This window comes from Haliotis cracherodii, unplaced genomic scaffold, assembly GCF_022045235.1.
Source record: "Haliotis cracherodii isolate W230 unplaced genomic scaffold, xgHalCrac1.p SCAF_15, whole genome shotgun sequence".
Taxonomy (NCBI): domain Eukaryota; kingdom Metazoa; phylum Mollusca; class Gastropoda; order Lepetellida; family Haliotidae; genus Haliotis; species Haliotis cracherodii.
This window is the reverse complement of record NW_027266270.1, coordinates 1,097,873-1,115,338: the sequence shown is the minus strand read 5'-3', so window position 1 is coordinate 1,115,338 and position 17,466 is coordinate 1,097,873. Positions and strand designations below refer to the sequence as shown.

Genomic DNA, 17,466 nt, shown 5'->3' with positions numbered 1-17,466 from the left:
TAATTCTGGGTATTGACGTCTCCACTGAGAATACAAGATTCGTGCGCAGATATCGGCCGTTCAGTCACACCAAGAACAATAACCAGGATGGAATTTGTATTCGGACCCAAACTCACAGTATCCTGACATAAGGGGCGTCGCCCTGAACTACGACTGGGCTACCTGTTTCCCCATAATTAATGTTTATGCAGGTAATATATGTAATCTGTTATTGTATAAACACTGCCTCCTATTACCTGCATATATATACTTTTCAACCATACTCTGTACATCACTTGCTTGACAACGGTGTTAGAACCTACACCGAAACTTCGCTCCTAATTGTAATAAAGAAAATGTTCATCCATATATCTTATCCTTAGTATTTACATATTTAAATAACAGACACTGTGCATTACAGATAATGTAATACATGAGGAATAAGACAACATTTCTTCGAGATTATTTTCTGTCAAAATCCGATGCATGAACACGTTATAGCTGAGGATACACTTATATTGTTTTTATCCCAAAAGTATTTCTAATTGTGTTTTTTTGCTTGTTTGTTGTTTAACGCCGCACTAGGCAATATTCCAGCTATATGACGGCGGTCTGTAAATAACCATGAGCATCGTGCTACGCAGTTGGGAAACGAAGACATTCATCCACCAAGTCAGCGAGCCTGACCATACCATTAGTCGCAACTTACGACAAGCATTGGGGTTGCTGAAGACCAAATCCTACCCGGATGTTCAAGGTGGACCTAGCAGCACAGGATGTTAGCTATAGCGTGCGGATCATATACTGATTTAATACCCAAGGGTTAAAGATACAATAGTTCACACTAAAAACGATGCCAAAGCTGAAGATCGTTGACGTCATTCAAGTTGTGGTTTTCTTAGACAGCGAGGGTGATCACTGCATTTTTTAAAAGGGAGCTCAAAAGGATTAAGAAATAATGGGTAACAAAAAATGTATTACACTCACATGCGTGTCACACTGATTTTACGAATCGAATCCCGGTTCGCCCCGATTATGTTTCTACGTTTGTCAGCACCATGCCCATGCTCGTGGGTTTCACCTATGTGGTAAACGTCTGAGACCTGCATCACTTCGGGCTTTGCTCCCATATTAAGCTGACACACAGTGATATAACTGGAATACTGTTAAAACCCAACTCACTCACTGATTTTACAAAACTCATGTAAGAATCTCGGGAAATACAAGAATTCTGACACTATTTTCGTAAAATCAGTATGACACACATGCTCGTATAATAATCTCTGTCACGTCATCGTGCACACTGCACTAATTGGAACGTGTTGCAGTAGTAATTCGTGATTAAAAAGTTACAGGGAATTAACATTATTTGAATAATGGCCTGCCATAAATGAGCTAGAGGCCTCTTGGTACTGAAATACATACCTCAGCAAATCAACGAAATGACTCGTAAAATATAGATGTCTTGTAATTTAATCAGAAAAGTAGAAACTTTAATAGGCTCAGCCCACACCCCCTTCGTCCCCCATGGCATTGCTGGAATATTGGTAAAAGCGTCGTATAAGTCCCAACGAGGCCTAAATAGCTTACAAAAAATGACAAATGTACAGATTTCCTCACATACATCATTACGTATGTACAGTACATTATTGCTGGTGCCTGGATTTGAAATCCTTTAATAAAACGACTGAAGTATAAATGCGAGACTTCACACAAATGTTGTCATTTTGGGTATCGAACTCAGTCTTTTCGTGTTACGAGCGCGAACGTTCAAACCACTTGCATGTAACCACCGCCCCTTGTTTGAGGAACTTGTAGGCTACCGGCTTGTGAACGAATATATCTATCCGATACTACTTTCTCCACTAAAATACCATCCTTGAATAGTCAATAACACAAACTTGCAAAAGTAAATAGATCTTCATCTTTAAACCCATCAGTAAAGTTTCGAAGAAAGAAAATGACACATTGACATTTTTTCGATAGTGATATCTCAACCCGGTGAACGAGATCGGCGAAGTTACGTTCTCTTTCATAGATGGCAGCACCACAAATCTTTCGAGTATCCTTCCGCGCGTAACCCACTTATTCTAAGAAGAAGATACTGTCATATTTTTCATATATAGACATTCTTTACATTAACTGAGTCTAAGTGTGCACATATAAAAAGTTTTTATTCATGCTACGTGACATAAAGATTACCCCTAAACGTAGAACTATTTATCCTGTCGTGAGCGGAAGCGCAAATTTGTAACCGCCGTCAGGTTCTTGTAATGGAGGCAGGTTTCGATATGACACAGATTTCAACTATGTCCTTCGATACTACTGGATTATATGAATAGATCTGTATGTTATTGTTGTTTTCGGGATACGAGACATACAGGCCGTCATTGAAATTATTACTAATCACCTGATTGCGTCGTTTGGCGACAGGTCGTGTGTATAACCGATCCCGGTGTAGGAATCAAGGTAGGTGTGTTCCCACTTTGGGTAGTGTTTTATGAATAGTATTTCCTCTGAGTTTACCGGTGAAACTGGCTTTCACCGTGTATAAACATATTTCATCCAACTTCAGTATCGTGGATAATCTCAGATTGCTTTAGAACGCAATCGCTTTCAAACTAGTTGGGTATGTCGCCTGGTGGTTGGGGCAGTGTTTTCAATGTCATGGTCATATGAACAGGTTTCTCTTGCCAAAAATGAAATATAAGCCCCACACGTCGGAATGTCCTTGATTCTAATAAACCGTTATATCTGACCACTCTACATTTGAGTGTTCTTTTGTCACTTTTCTCTGAATTTGTCACCATTTTGTGATTGAACAAATAGGTCTGTATGGAGGTAAAGCGATATTAACTTGCTTCGATGAATCATTGAAATTATCAGTCACTTGTTTATTTAACTGTTCGTTGAGGAGCCCATTGTACATGGTGATTTTTACCCACTTAAAACTGTCCATAATAAATATTATTTTGATGTGTGAATATATGGTTCTAGCTGTAATATGTGCACATGAAATATACAGCCCCCAAGCTTACATAAGCCATGAGATTTGACCACACCCTGTATTTAAACGAACTGACCCAATATCTGCGGTGGAAACTAACAGTTGTAGTTCACTAGTCCTTATGATAATCACATATAGTATAACCCTTAAAAAGGGTACATTTCTACTTGTCCTTATGATACTTTCAATATTGGGCAGTTAGGGAAGGACTATAGGACTAGTGCCAATTTCTTACGCTGAATATGTACAATACAGAAACACAAAAGTGGAAATTATGTTCACATACTGTTTATTGCATAACTAGTAACTAAATTCTCCCCTTAAATACTGCCAGCAATCCACACTGACTACCGGTAGTTAGCAAGTTAATGTAAGATATCCTTTGCTTGACAACAGTAATGTCCGACTCCCAAGTATTAGGTCAGTTAGCTATACTTATATTTATATATATAAATATATGCCATTAACATAATGGTAGACATACTGGACAAATATCAAACCCATGTTGTAAATGCAAAAATCATGAAAAATACCAAACAGGGATTGAAGAGCAATATTATAATTCTGTTTCCTTCATATTCTTGGGACAATGTCCAAAAGTTCAGGTTTTTCCTGCTATAACGTTTTTTTATATATCGAGGGCCCCTTCTGAACATGCTAAATCTGTTTGTACACAAGATTTATGGCAAGAATCACTTGGGTTTATCGTACACTGTTAATGAATATTTCCTTCACACTGTCCCATGTTTTTTATCAGTTTGGACGTTGCTAATGGTACACACCACAGTCTACACACAATACACTAACCATGTTATTCACCTAGGTGGGGCAATAAAGCTACATGTCATTTTATGTTAGCGTTTACCACAGAATTTCTTCCCGTTCATTTTGAAATACTTCAATATTGACAATTTGATTCACCTGCTTTAGATAGTGGAGTGAGGAACACACAGACATCATATACACACCAGCACTGTCAACATACGGGATTGTTAGGACAGCAATCAGCAGTGGAGGCTGTGTCAACTGAGCCTCTCAACTCACACCAATTTGTTTGTTTGTTTGTTTGTTCATTAACAGTAGAGCATAATCACATACTTATACTATAGGGACTTCATTTAATCAGTGCATATATCTGTTCTTACTTTATTACATTTGTGTGTAACTGTAAGCTAGTTCCATTGTGTTTGGACATAACAAATCTTGTCAGTTTTGGGTATAGAGAAAATATTTTCAGAATAATATATGTGCACTGCTCACGGAAATTTATAACCACACTTCCTTTCTTTCTGATTCAGAAGAAATGATATCGAATAAAAGGCATTGAAATATCAACACAAGCAGGTCCCGTGGTTTCTGGAGAAAGGTTTTTAAGGTGTCTCTTTTGGTTGTTTTCTTGTAACTTTGAATAGATGAAGTAGAATTTGTAAACTGCTACATTCTATTTCTGTGAGGTGATATGACAGCGTCTCCGTGTATATGGATGTTGCTTCAGTATACACTCATGAGAATTAACAGTAATGAAGTACAAGATGGAAGAGGCGTTGTATTCACTGCAGTTGTCAATATCAACTTATGAATAATGTTATCACTTGTCATTCAAACAAGGAGTAGGGATCTATCAAACACTATTTCAAATGGAATGGAATGCTTGTCAACATATCCCATACACTGAGTCACGGTGTGTTGGACAGTTGACATGCAAACAACATGGTTAGTAAGTACCGTTGGCCATGTTTCCTGACGCTTACCCTTCTTGACTAAGTTGACATGTTTAGCCTAAAAACAAAACTCACGAAAACAACACTGAAAGGTAGTGAATCATATTTGTATGTTCAGCTGATATTCTGAGATTGAAATATCTCCTCAGAGCTCCAGATAACTTTGTGAGCAATTAAGTTTTTACTCAAAGGGTTTCTATTTTAATTCGGTTATAATATTTTTCAGTGGGTAACCAATATTTTTTCACTCATCTGTTCATCACTGTATTTGTTTTTTTCTTCAATGAGAAAGAATTTTGATTTTTAAAAAAAGTGAAAGGTTTTAGATGTATATAACAGTTCTAAATATAGGCTTGACTAGGAAAGTAAATTAGCTCGTAATTGTGTTTCGGAAACTGGCTCCATTTTACACATGCTGAAAAAGCTTCATTGTTTTGGGGGTATTTTACACAAATAAGCAGCTTATCTGTAGCTCTGTCTCCTCTTCATATTCAGTAACTGGTGTTGCTGTCATATACTCTTTTGTTGATTTTTGACTGCCTCCAAATGTATTTAGTTTAGTCAAAGTAAAGTCTGATGTACACTCATTGAAACAAACCAACAGGATTGTGAATGCCAAATTTAGAAGTTTGTTTTTCCACATAAAATAGTACATATACTCATTTTGAAATGTTTAAAAAAATAGCAGTTTTGCCATTTAGTGTGTTTAGGCAAGATATTATACAATCTGTTATGTAAAACTTTGAATGTTCATGATTTTGTATAGATGTTACGTCATAAAACATTGTGTAACACTTACTAACAGCTATAATAAGTGCATGCTACTGATGGTCACAGTGACACACATATATTTGTGTAAGGACATCTTTTATGAGTTCAAATTCAAATCAAGCACTAGGCCACATATGACACCAATAGCTGACGCCTACATTTAAATTTGCTGACTCGTGTGTGACATGCATGGTTTGAAGGCTCGGCAGTGGATGATCGCTCAACCGTGTCATCATAGCTCAAGTTGAAAAATATCTTACTGATTTCCTTCTGTTGGGATGGGATGTCACATCTGACCGACATTCCAAACTACAACCTATGGCATAACTGTATGTCTCATTTAGACTGTTAACGTGATTAAACTATGTATTGATTGTCCTGTGGAGCGGAAGTTTGCCATCTGTTCATCAGCCATGTCTGTTGGGTAGTTTTACTGCTTAACACAGCCTATCTCCGCTGTGTGTCCAACTCCCCATTCACTCACTGGAAGGTATTGTGCCACCATCCTGTACCTGAGACTGTGTGGTTTGTGGCGATACAGGGTGTGACACATCATGATGAGAATATCTTACGAAGCTAGCTTGACATGCCAAACTTGCACTGGGATGTCGTAGTGTCTCGCTCTTTGAGCGGGATTGGAATTACTCAAGTATATGTGTAGGATCTGTATGGCAATGTTGGAAGAGCATCAACTGGTGGTTTTTATTTGGAAATTAATTATAAACTACCATATTTGGGATTTGCGCCAATACACACACCTCTTGTTTTGAACAGTTGTCAGTTGTCGTTTATGAATGTTGAGTTAAAAGGGTTTTCTTTGCATCAGTAGTTTTTATTTCAAATGAAATATTGCAATATTTGACCTAGTTAAGACAAAGTGGTATTGATAGTCTTTGTCATGTTTACTGAGTGTCAATCTAGGAAACTTTGTAAGGGCCTGCTCACCATGTTCACCTGTCCATGTTTACCTGCTGACCATACTCACCTGTCCATGTTTACCTGCTCACCATGTTCACCTGTCCATGTTTACCTGCTGACCATACTCACCTGTCCATGATTACCTGCTCACCATGTTCACCTGTCCATGTTTACCTGCTGACCATACTCACCTGTCAATGTTTACCTGCTGACCATACTCACCTGTCCGTGATTACCTGCTCACCATGTTCACCTGCTTATCATGGTAATGAGTTGATAAGTGGGATATGGGTTCTGTTTTGTTTCCTGTATTGTTTGTTTGTTTGTTTTTCAACGCCACACTCAGCAGTATTCCAGCTATATGACGGCAGACTGTAAATAATTGAGTGTGGACCAGACAATCCAGTGTTTGACATCATGAGCGTCGATCCACTCATTTGGGATATGATGACATGCATCAACCAAGTCAGCGAGTCTGACCACCTGATCCTGTTAATCGTGTTTCCTGTTCTGCTGTATTTTATTGTAGTTTCACATTAAACATTGATCATCAGATAAGATATGACTCATGATGATGTTGGTTCCAGAACATGTTCCAAACCCAGTACCTGTTGCTTGTATAGGAGGTTAAAGTGACTTGACCTGCTGACTACAGTTGTAATGAAATGTGTCCAGATATGTCAATATATACCAGTGTTTAAAATTAAGTGGGTCCAGGGGTCACTTTTAACATATGGGCTATGACATTGTCACCTTGACTTAAACATAATGGTATCAAGATATGAGATTATGAATTATTGCACCTCTCACTTTTTGTCATCTCAACTTGATGTAAGAAGCTGACAGATGAATTCTACTTGTGGTGTTTGCATGACGTGGGCAGTAGCTGACAGCAGGGTCAGCACTCACAGGGTCAGCTGTCTACATCATGTGGACATGCTGCACCTGGTACAGATTACTGGTATGTCCGTTGAGCAGCAGTGGTAACCGTCTGAGACCTGCATCACTTTGGCTTCCCTCCCACAACTGATATGTCATGATAGAGCTGAAATACTGTTCAAGACTCGCTCAGTTAATTGATCAGTCACATGGTTAGACTAACATATAGTCTCTGAAATGAACATATAATACAGAAAAAAACAGTTGTTCAGTTATCTTAATAAAAATCTTATAAAAAGGGAGCCCAGTGATTCTCTTTATTTTCAAATACTGCAGTAATCTAAACTTGCCAAACATTATAGACTTGCATGGGCTGTAGTTGATATAAATGTATCAGGGTCTGTAAGACAGACTATCACATGGTAGGCAGGCAATTGAGACCAGGGCCCACTTGCACAAAGCGATCTTAACACTAAGACTATTATTGTTAAGGTATGGGAGTTATGATCATCTTAGCGCTAAGGTCGCTTTGTGCAAGTGACTCCAGGACCCTGTTGGACAAAGTGATCTTTGCACTACAACCACCCTGAGTATATGTTGAAAGAAGGGACTTAGTCATAGCCCTAAGATGGGTTTGATGAACACTAGCCCTTAGATGGGCTTGATGAACACTAGTCTTAAGATGGCTTTGATGAACAGTGGGAAGACCAGGTATCCAATTGGCATAGTTTCTTACAGACACCCCAGCATGTATTTCATAAAACAAAGACCCCATTCCACTTGACTCTTCAGCCTACACTCATCCCATTCTCAGGCGCAGGACATTACACTACCTGGGGTTTCCTTTATTGGATTATACTTTGTAAAACTGTGTGGCCTTTATACCTAACTGGGGTTGTATGTTATTGTCAGTCTAGGGTGGATTCAGCTGTGTGGGGGAAGGTAAGGTAGAGCATATGTATCTGACAGTCCTCAGTCATGTCAGTAAGGGGAGGCAGTTAAGACACAACACTATGAAAGTGGGTAGTATGTCAATAAACATGCTGTACATGCTAAAAGAAATGGTAGAGACAGAAAGAAGTTGAACAAGTCGAAACCAAGACATGTTTCCACCTCTTTGATGCTACTGATATCCGCAGTGAACATATTTGCTTTTGGTCCTAACTGTGATTGAATAACAGGTTATTTTGTATTCTATGTATTCATTAGATCACTTCTCAAGTAGTTGACAAGATTATGCTAGAAAGGAGATTGACTGAAGTTTTTTGGTTTGTTTTGTTTAGTCAGCATGTTCAACGACACACAATTATATACATTGTACAAAGACATAAGAAGTGATGTGGTTCAGCTCAGAAGGAATTCAGAGTTTGTCTCCTGCTGGAGTATGACCCTGTACACTTTAGTAAGGATATTGCAAAGTGGGACTTACTATCGATACAGATCACAGAGACTGAATGATAATGGTAACTGAATATCACTGGTGAGTGGTGGCACATTTATTCAGGGATTGCTTAGCATGCTTAGTGGACATTTGAGATATAACAAAAACAGTTACTTTTCATCTTCAGCAATTAACATTTTTGACAATAACAAGACAGTTTTGGTAAATCTAAACTTTATTTCATCACAATAGTTTATGTAAGGTATTATCGATGACACAATTTTCATGTCAATAATCGTTAATATTTCTTCCCCTCGATGATAATTCCAATTATCAATCTTTTTTTACCAGTACTATTGCAAAGACTTTGTGGTAAAGGTTGAAGTGCTCAGCAATGGTCAAGTGTATAAGCATGATAACAGAATGGTGGTCCCCTGATTATGAACAAGGTACTGGTTGTAGGGAAATCAGAGCCAAACGTTCTCATGTCCTAGCTGAAGCCTTGTGTATTGCCGTACAGCTAAAAATAACTATTTTACAGAGTGGAAAGTGATAATGGTTTTATGCAGCTTGTCGTAATTTTGAACCAAAACACAGTTTATCTACGTGGAGGGCTACAGGCTTGCCTGACGAGATGGAGCGTCAGACATCCATCATGTGAGAGCTGCAGTCCAATGTTTTAAATGTGTGTGGTTACGCGGGTTATACACCGGCATGTTATAGACATTGATGCAGGAAGTGATATGACAGGAGCGTGCACCAGGATGGGAGGCTCATCCTGCTGCTATCACTGCAACACCGTCCCCTGCTGCTGATAGCCCACCACAACTACCAGAGGATAGTTCCATTCACTGATGAAATATAGGATTAGCTTTGCTAACAGTATGACAGCCTAGGAAGGAGAGAGTGTTGTGCTGTAGGCATGACTTGAATGTTGTGTATGCAGAGGCTACAGAAGCAGTGTCTCATGGTCGGAAGTAACCGAAATATAGGTGAAATGATGATTTTTCTTCTACTACACAGATCACAACACATGATGTATTATGTCAGATAAGATATTTCATGGTGTTTTTTGGGTGGCTATGATCAAGTCCATGCAAACCTTGGTATTAACGTGATAAAGATAATCCTGGGCTACTTGTCACTGACTAATGAATGGTACTTGGAATGTTGATGCAAGTCAAGCCTTGACCTTCTACCCAAACCTTAAACTGGTACTTTGGTATGTTAGTAGATTTCTATCTGAACCTGGCAGCTATTGTTAGCTTGGCTTACATCATGTCTGTGACAGCCAGGACACTCAGATTCCTAAAGAAAACACGACTTGCTGGAGGTAGTGAATCCGTTAATTCAACATTGATAGCAGTAGAAGACGTATGCCCTGTAAACATATACCGGTTATGAAAACCAGCTACACCTGGGCTTACACAAAGTCCCTTTTGAAGCCAAAATCTATATTCAAGGACTTTTCAAGACCGACCTTAAACGTTAAGCTTGTGAAGCTTGTGTAAGCCCTGTGCTGTGGTACCCTGAAATCTGTAAATGTAAATCTGTAAGTGTTATGACAACGTCCCCTTGACTTACATCCTAAAACTGATAAGAGTGATAAGCAGACGAGACGTTTGTGTCCTGACCAGTGTTAGGAGCATGCGCTAATATCAACTGAATTATCACATAGAGTTTAACAGTGCTAGCTAGTAACGAGGTATACACAGTGAAACTGTACTAGCGAGGGTGTAGGGGTAAACTGCTATTGAAGAATACAGCACTTAATCAGAGGCATGCTGACCTGGTTTGAGATCAGCTACTAGGCTGTAGGTTTATTGTAGCATTATCTTTGATCGTGGACGGCTACATCATGATCCACTGAATCACAGTCATGTCACCACAGGGATGCACCATACCCTGCGTCACTTACTGATGCAAATAGTGATGGCCAGTCTGTGATGGAGGCGTCTCAATCTGCTACTCTGGATCTTTTGACATCATTTTCAGTAAATTTTAGTGTTATTATACTGAATATTTTTCGCTGAGCTTACGAGAACATTCAAAATTTTGCTAAACTTGGCTAATGTTGCAGACTTGATAACATGTCAGCTAGAAATTGGCACTAGTCCTGTAGTCCTTGCCAAACTGCCCAACAGTTAAGGTGTCAGGTATGTGATATATGTGGTTGTAAAACAGGTATGTGATATAAGTGGTTGTACGTCGGATATGGGATATATCGATATATGATGCAAGCCATTTATGTGATAGGTCCAACAAAGGGTAGTTGATAGTCAGTTATGTGATATATGTGGTTGTAAGTCAGGTATGTGATATATGTGATTGTACGTTGGATATGGGATATATGATATAAGCCATTTATGTGATAAGTCCGACAAAGGTAAGTTGTTAGTGAGTTATGGGATATATGTGGTTGTAAGTCAGGTATGTGATATATGTGGTTGTAAGTCAGGTATGTGATATATGTGGTTGTAAGTCAGGTATGTGATATATGTGGTTGTAAGTCAGGTATGTGATATATGTGGTTGTAAGTCAGGTATGTGATATATGTGGTTGTAAGTCAGGTATGTGATATATCCGACAAAGGGTGGTTGTAATATTGGCGATACTGGTTCAAAGAGAACCTGAATATTCAGAAATGAAAGTTAGATTATTAGTTTGTTCAGGGATCTAATGTATTGATACATATTGGTTAAATCTCATTCAATTATTTATGTTAATACACAAAAAGCTTTTAAACCAGTACCAACTGCATGACATATTAACATGATTAATTTAGCATTGTATGACTATGATGAAAGAATGTTGCTATTAAATAATTACCCACTGGGGAACTAGAAGACATACATTTCAATTTTGAATCCTGGTTGATTAATCTATGACCTGACCTATTTGTACATTCGGCTTGTCAAAATGATTAGTGGTAATTGTGTTTGGTAATGGATACATGCAGTGGACAGTTTAATACATGTGCAATTTTCAACTTGATTTACTCAGCTCACCTGCCTAATTAGACTAAGAGAGTTGTTATACCTGTTGATCCTCAACCTGTAGTCCAGGTATGGGATAAGCATGATTCTATATCCTCTAACTAAGCCGTGGAAATCTTGGCTGACCCAAGGCCGTCCTCTGACACCAATTATGGAGCCAGTCAGTTGATTACCCTCAGAGTAATGGCTTGATGTGTGTGCAAGTGCTGGTCTAGGTAGGGCTCTAGCATGATATAACCTGTTTCAGTCTCACTCTAGCGGGCGTTACGGAGTTGTATTCCCCACAGTGGGATTGTTGTGTGGCATTTAGCAGTAATCCTATCATGGGTAATAGATTGTGATTCATTTCAAATGGTTGATATTATTAACGATGTGTTGCTGTGTGAATTCTCTCCGTATTTGGACATATTATTCCAGGGATAGGATTGGGTATTGTTGGTTTGGAAATAACTTTGTTGACACTAAGCACTATTCTCAAACATGTCAAACTACTCACAATACCAGTTTATTATTTTTAGACATATCAAATATAGAACTCTTTTTCGTATTTATTCAGTTTTGTTACAACGATTAAAATGTCGAAAGAGATTCGATGAAGTCTGTGCAAATAGTGACGGACAGTGTCTGTGTGATGAAATCTACTTCACATCTCCACATAGTTCTGTAAGTCAAACAGCATAATCTCTATCCGATTATGTCACTTAAGATGAAGAAATGGTGATACTGTGTATGTTGATAGTGACTAGAATTCCTCAGCAAGCTGATCTGGCGGCGTCCATCTGCAATGTCAATACGTGGAACCCAGTGAGAGGGGCTGAGCTTGTTGACACTGTTACGGCGAGTGTCATCCCAGCCTGCCCTCCCCTGATCAAGATCCACGTGTGATATTTGAGTTTCGCCTCGTCTGTAGCAGACATGGACTCGTGTTGTCTTAGAGTGGGGCTACAGTTGTCAGTAGAGCAGTTGTGTCGTGACATGCTGGGGATTCCCTCTCTTGCTCATCCAGAGAGGGATCACATTTGTTGCCACTTCGGTATTTCAGCAAGAGGCAATTGCTGTTTCATCATGTTCATGCATATTACACATTTACATCGTGTTTTTATGTGGCCTTGAAGTTTGACATGTTGGATATCTGCTTGCTCATGACTGTCTCCTGTGGAGATTCTGGGTAAGACAAGATACCCAGTAATTTATGCTTGTGTCGGAGGCAACTATAGTGATCTGGTCTTGCTTGTACATATTAAGAGGTGACTAAACTGGCTTGTGATCAGGCTTATTGACTTGGGTAATTGCATGTCATGATAAGCCACTGGCTTGTCTAGTCCAGATCAGATTATAGACAGGCTGCCTTTTTACAAGTGGAATAATGCTGATTGCAGTGTTAAACAATATTCATTCACCATGATTCACACTTTCCAGCTGAAGTAGCTTAGTCGATATGATCTCGGGACTTATTCTTCATGTCGATCACTGTCAGGCATCTGTCACTTAGGCTCAGTATTTGTAATTTTCAGGCCATAATTTGGGGAGCATCAGGTTTTGTTTGCACAAGGGGCCAATTTCAGTTGAATCCTGTTGATAGGCTATCTGAGCCTGGCGCTTGTTGAGGAACTTACTGCAGTAGGACATGTACGACTGACATAGGAGTGGCTCGTAAAACAAGGAAGTCCTTAATCAGCTTTACATGTTCAACATACTTTCTGACCAGGAAATAATCATGATTATTGATCCTAAGATTATGGGAATGACTGTTTGAATCAACATTACACTTGTTAAAGCCCTTGTCTCCTTTGTTGCAGAAGTTGTACCACTGTATCAATAGTATTACGATAGTATCGTAACGTAACACATTGCTGGTTTCTGGGCTTTGTTTGATAGGATGTTTAAGCTGAATAAGTTGAAAATGTTGATGGTTCAGGATTCAGTATTGTAAGACAGACCCTAAGAACCCCTGGAGCCTCCCTTGATCAGTGATTTTGACACAAAAAGCTGTATAATATAGGTCAATGACTTGGACCCAAGAAATGTAATAAGTCAATGGCAAAAGTTAATAAGTCGAATACACAAAACACAAACATTGCTTATGCCATGTGCTTACAAATCAATAATAGTGGTGGACGAACCATAACAACAAATCAATGCAAGACCCTTCGTCATTGGATGAATACATACGATCTGGCCAATGAACGCTGTGATAAGAAAAGTGCTTGACAGAGTCACTTAAGCTCCTGACAGGGTTTCTCTATGATTCAGAAAGTACAATGCAAAGACACGTGCTGCCCAGAATTTCATTTACAATTTTTGATGGCTGTGCATTGTTTTATTGAATCGATAATGCAAGGACTAATCCCTAATAGTTACTATTTAATTGTTTAATTATGAAACAAGTGACACCTTGCTTAGCGTTTCTATCAGTCAAAAGTCTGACTACATGTACTTAAAAAAAAACATCTGTCTAATTGAAATTTTATCAGTCTATGACTGGTGGCCATCTGAAACTTTGTTGATTATAAACTCTTATAAAAAACACTGTCAGCATGGTTGGAGCGTACCACTCTCATTCCATATTGTGAGAATTCTGTGGGGACTTGGCCATGTTGACTCTATACTTTGCCACTTCCTGCCAGTATTTTTATTCTAAGACGTAGACTGTCATTAGCCATTAAAGATCAAAAGATGATTCTAAACTTGAGCTCCAGACCAGCGGCTGGAGTCACAGACTGGCCACATCAGAAATGGCTGAAAGTGCTGTTAGGATATAGAGACACCTGACTGTAATGTTTCCCGTAGATCCAGATAAGAGCTAGAACATCTAACTGCCCCTGATTTCCAACCGATTCTGTGTCAGACGTCATGCCCCAGGTGTGAACCTTCGTATTTCACAGGGAGAAATGTAATCATCACAGGTAGATACAGCATGGCTGACAGATGGGATTAGGATAATCAGGATAATTGCCCCTATGGTTGCTATGGTTACAGTAATAGATGTCTTTAGCTACCTTCTGATGATAGATTCTTCATTAGCAGAGTCATGCTTCACATGTGACTTCACAGTGAGGGAATAATGGGGGGATCCTGGAGGCCTTGCCGTTTCCTGTTGCAGCACTTACATGCACAAGTTTACACCAGACCATTCTTACCCATGTATCAATTCATGTTTTAGTTCTGTATCAATTTTGTAGAATTAAGTTTTGCAATAAACCATCCTGATATTTCCTCTGACTAGCATTACCTCCGACTAGCATTACGTCAGACTAGCTGTACCTTTGTCTAGCATTACCTTCGACTAGCATTACCTCTTACTAGCTTTATCTCCGACTAGCTCTACCTCCAACTAGCATTACATTCGACTGGCATTACGTCAGACTAGCTTTACACCCGACTAGCATTACCTCCAACTAGCGACAAGCATTACAGCGGACTAGCTTTACCTCCAACTAGCATTACATCCGACTGGCATTACGTCAGACTAGCTTTACACCCGACTAGCATTACCTCCAACTAGCGACTAGCATTACATCAGACTAGCATTAGCTAGGACTTGCACTACATCCAACTAGGATTACCTTACCGCCTATCACTAGAGAGAGATGAATCTGATTGCTTAATACAGTTAGAATGAATCGAGGTTAGCTGATAATGCAAGGTAAGCAAACTGGGTGATCTATAAGGAAGTTCACACAAACACAGCTGAAATGACCTGTTGTGATACACAAGGAACCGTGACTCGTGTAAGTCTACCTGATGTAGTCCCCTAGTCTTGTAGAGTTCACAGTAGGCAGGTATGGTGAGAATCAAGAATCAAGAATTGTTATTGTACAGAACACCCTCGTAGGGTAGGGTACAAACTAGCTACATAAGGGAATAAATATACCTATAGACATGAGAGGTGGATATACATTATGTACATTATATAGAGAGATATGACATTATTTTCAATCAAGGCACGTAAACATTTATATATATCATAAGTTCCGACAAGGACACTTTCGTACCTAATTGCAACACTGCCTTATTTAGTGTGTGACTATTTTCACCTGTGGTATACATCGTATAGAGCTGTTTGGTATAAACTGAGTGTATGCATGTAATGAAATTCACACCAACACGGCTGAATACAGTGTTGTGATACACATGATACCATGACTCATGACATACGTCTACATGATGTAGTCTCCAATCTTGTAGGGTTATGACAAGGACACTTTCAGGCCTCAGTGCAACACTGCCTTCAGTATGGGACTATTTTCACCTGTAGTATACACGGTATAGAATTGTTTGGTATAAATTAAGTGTCTGCATCTAGTATTATTGGTAGGAAGCTCTTCACTGTTGTGTACAGAATTAATAGTCTTGCTTATCAGCAAGGTTTTAATCATAAGCAGTCATATTGTGCCCCAAGGGAACATTTGTGACTATGCCTGCTCCTGCCGTTGTGTGGTGGGACATCAAGTGTATCCTTCTGTGGGAATGGAGGTGGAGGTTGTGTGGTTCACACATTGATTGTCAGCCGCACATGAACCCTGATACGTCAGGTGTGAATAATTAGCCCATCGGTAAACACCACAAGCCACCAAACATTGCCAGTCAACTTGTATATTGATATTTATGGCAGTTTGAGCTCAATAGAAATTCAGCATGTATAAGCATATTATGAACATGGACAATGCACGTGGACAGGTTGTGTGACTCTCAGTGTGGGGCGAGAGCTAGGCAAGATCGGGCAACTTAATGCTCAGTCCTAGTAAATATGATTCTGTCGAAATGCATTAAAAACACTTTATGGTTGTTGTCTAGACTAACATCTAGTCTTTGAAATGAACATATTTTATAGAAAAAACAGTTGTTAAAGTATAGTTATAAAATATACTAAACAGGAGCCCAGAGACTTTCTTCATTTTCAATCTACATGATCTAGACTTGCCAAACATAACACTTGCATAGGCTGTATTGGATATATTTGTTTCAGGGTCTGTTTGACAGACAAGTTCCCATGTAGCATTTGTATAATGGTGATGTCAACATATCCCTGTCTTAGGAGCCATTGTGTGCGTTTTTAAGCTTCAGCATGTTCAGTATTCATCTGATCCAGACGTTTTGTCACTTTCTTGATGACATTGCGTTTTTTCAAGCATTCTTCCTCAGTCCTGCAGCTGTGAGCATGCCTGGCTTGAACTGGGATGTGTTTTCCATGCAGTGCCGGGAATAATGCAATGTTTTTGTCACACATCCATGTGCACATGTTGCTGGTGTTCGTGCTGTCTCCAACCAGCATCTGTCTGCCTCATCCCCCCCCTCCCTTCCCCTCCCTGCCCCCAGCCAGGTTGCAGCTGGGATATGTATCAGGGGGTCAGGATGGTATTTCCAGCGTGGTTTGAGGGGTGTGAATGACTTCCTCCTCCCCAACAGGTGTCAGTGCAAGTTATTTATATAGGGGAGTTGAATAGAGATCAGGTTCTTTCGCCAAGTGTTCAGTGTATGGGAGTTGACAGGATGTTCTCAGCTTTCATATGGTAGACTCTCCACCACTGATGTGTTGTCAGGGTTAATGTAAGGACATCGTGTTGATGGATATATTCAGGGTGTATGAGCATGACTAAAGAGGGGATTTGGTAGCCTAGTGGCTAGCCTTGCTCCAAGGCTGTTCTGAAAGAAAAATCCATGGATGTGTAGTAATTCTATCCTCTTAATAGGCAAGTCTAGATATGTGTCTAAGGACTCCCGTCTCTTACAGTGACAACTTGTTATTATTTATATATAAATATGACCTCGAAAATGTGATTTCAACTAATAATTTATGCCTTAGTGGCTAAA

At 39.3% G+C, this 17,466-nt stretch overlaps 1 protein-coding gene across 2 annotated transcripts in view; it reads left to right on the top strand.

Moving 5' to 3' along the window:
- The first annotated feature begins 2,239 nt into the window (after positions 1-2,239).
- Positions 2,240-17,466, top strand: part of LOC139462158 (ADP-ribosylation factor 6) — a 33,545-nt gene continuing 18,318 nt past the window's right edge. The window contains exon 1 of one of the 2 annotated variants that reach the window (XM_071243681.1): positions 2,240-2,448. The gene's annotated coding sequence lies outside the window, so the exon portion shown is untranslated. Of the gene's footprint in view, positions 2,449-12,229; positions 12,316-17,466 lie in introns of those variants that run through there. The other variant, XM_071243682.1, reaches the window with a different exon arrangement.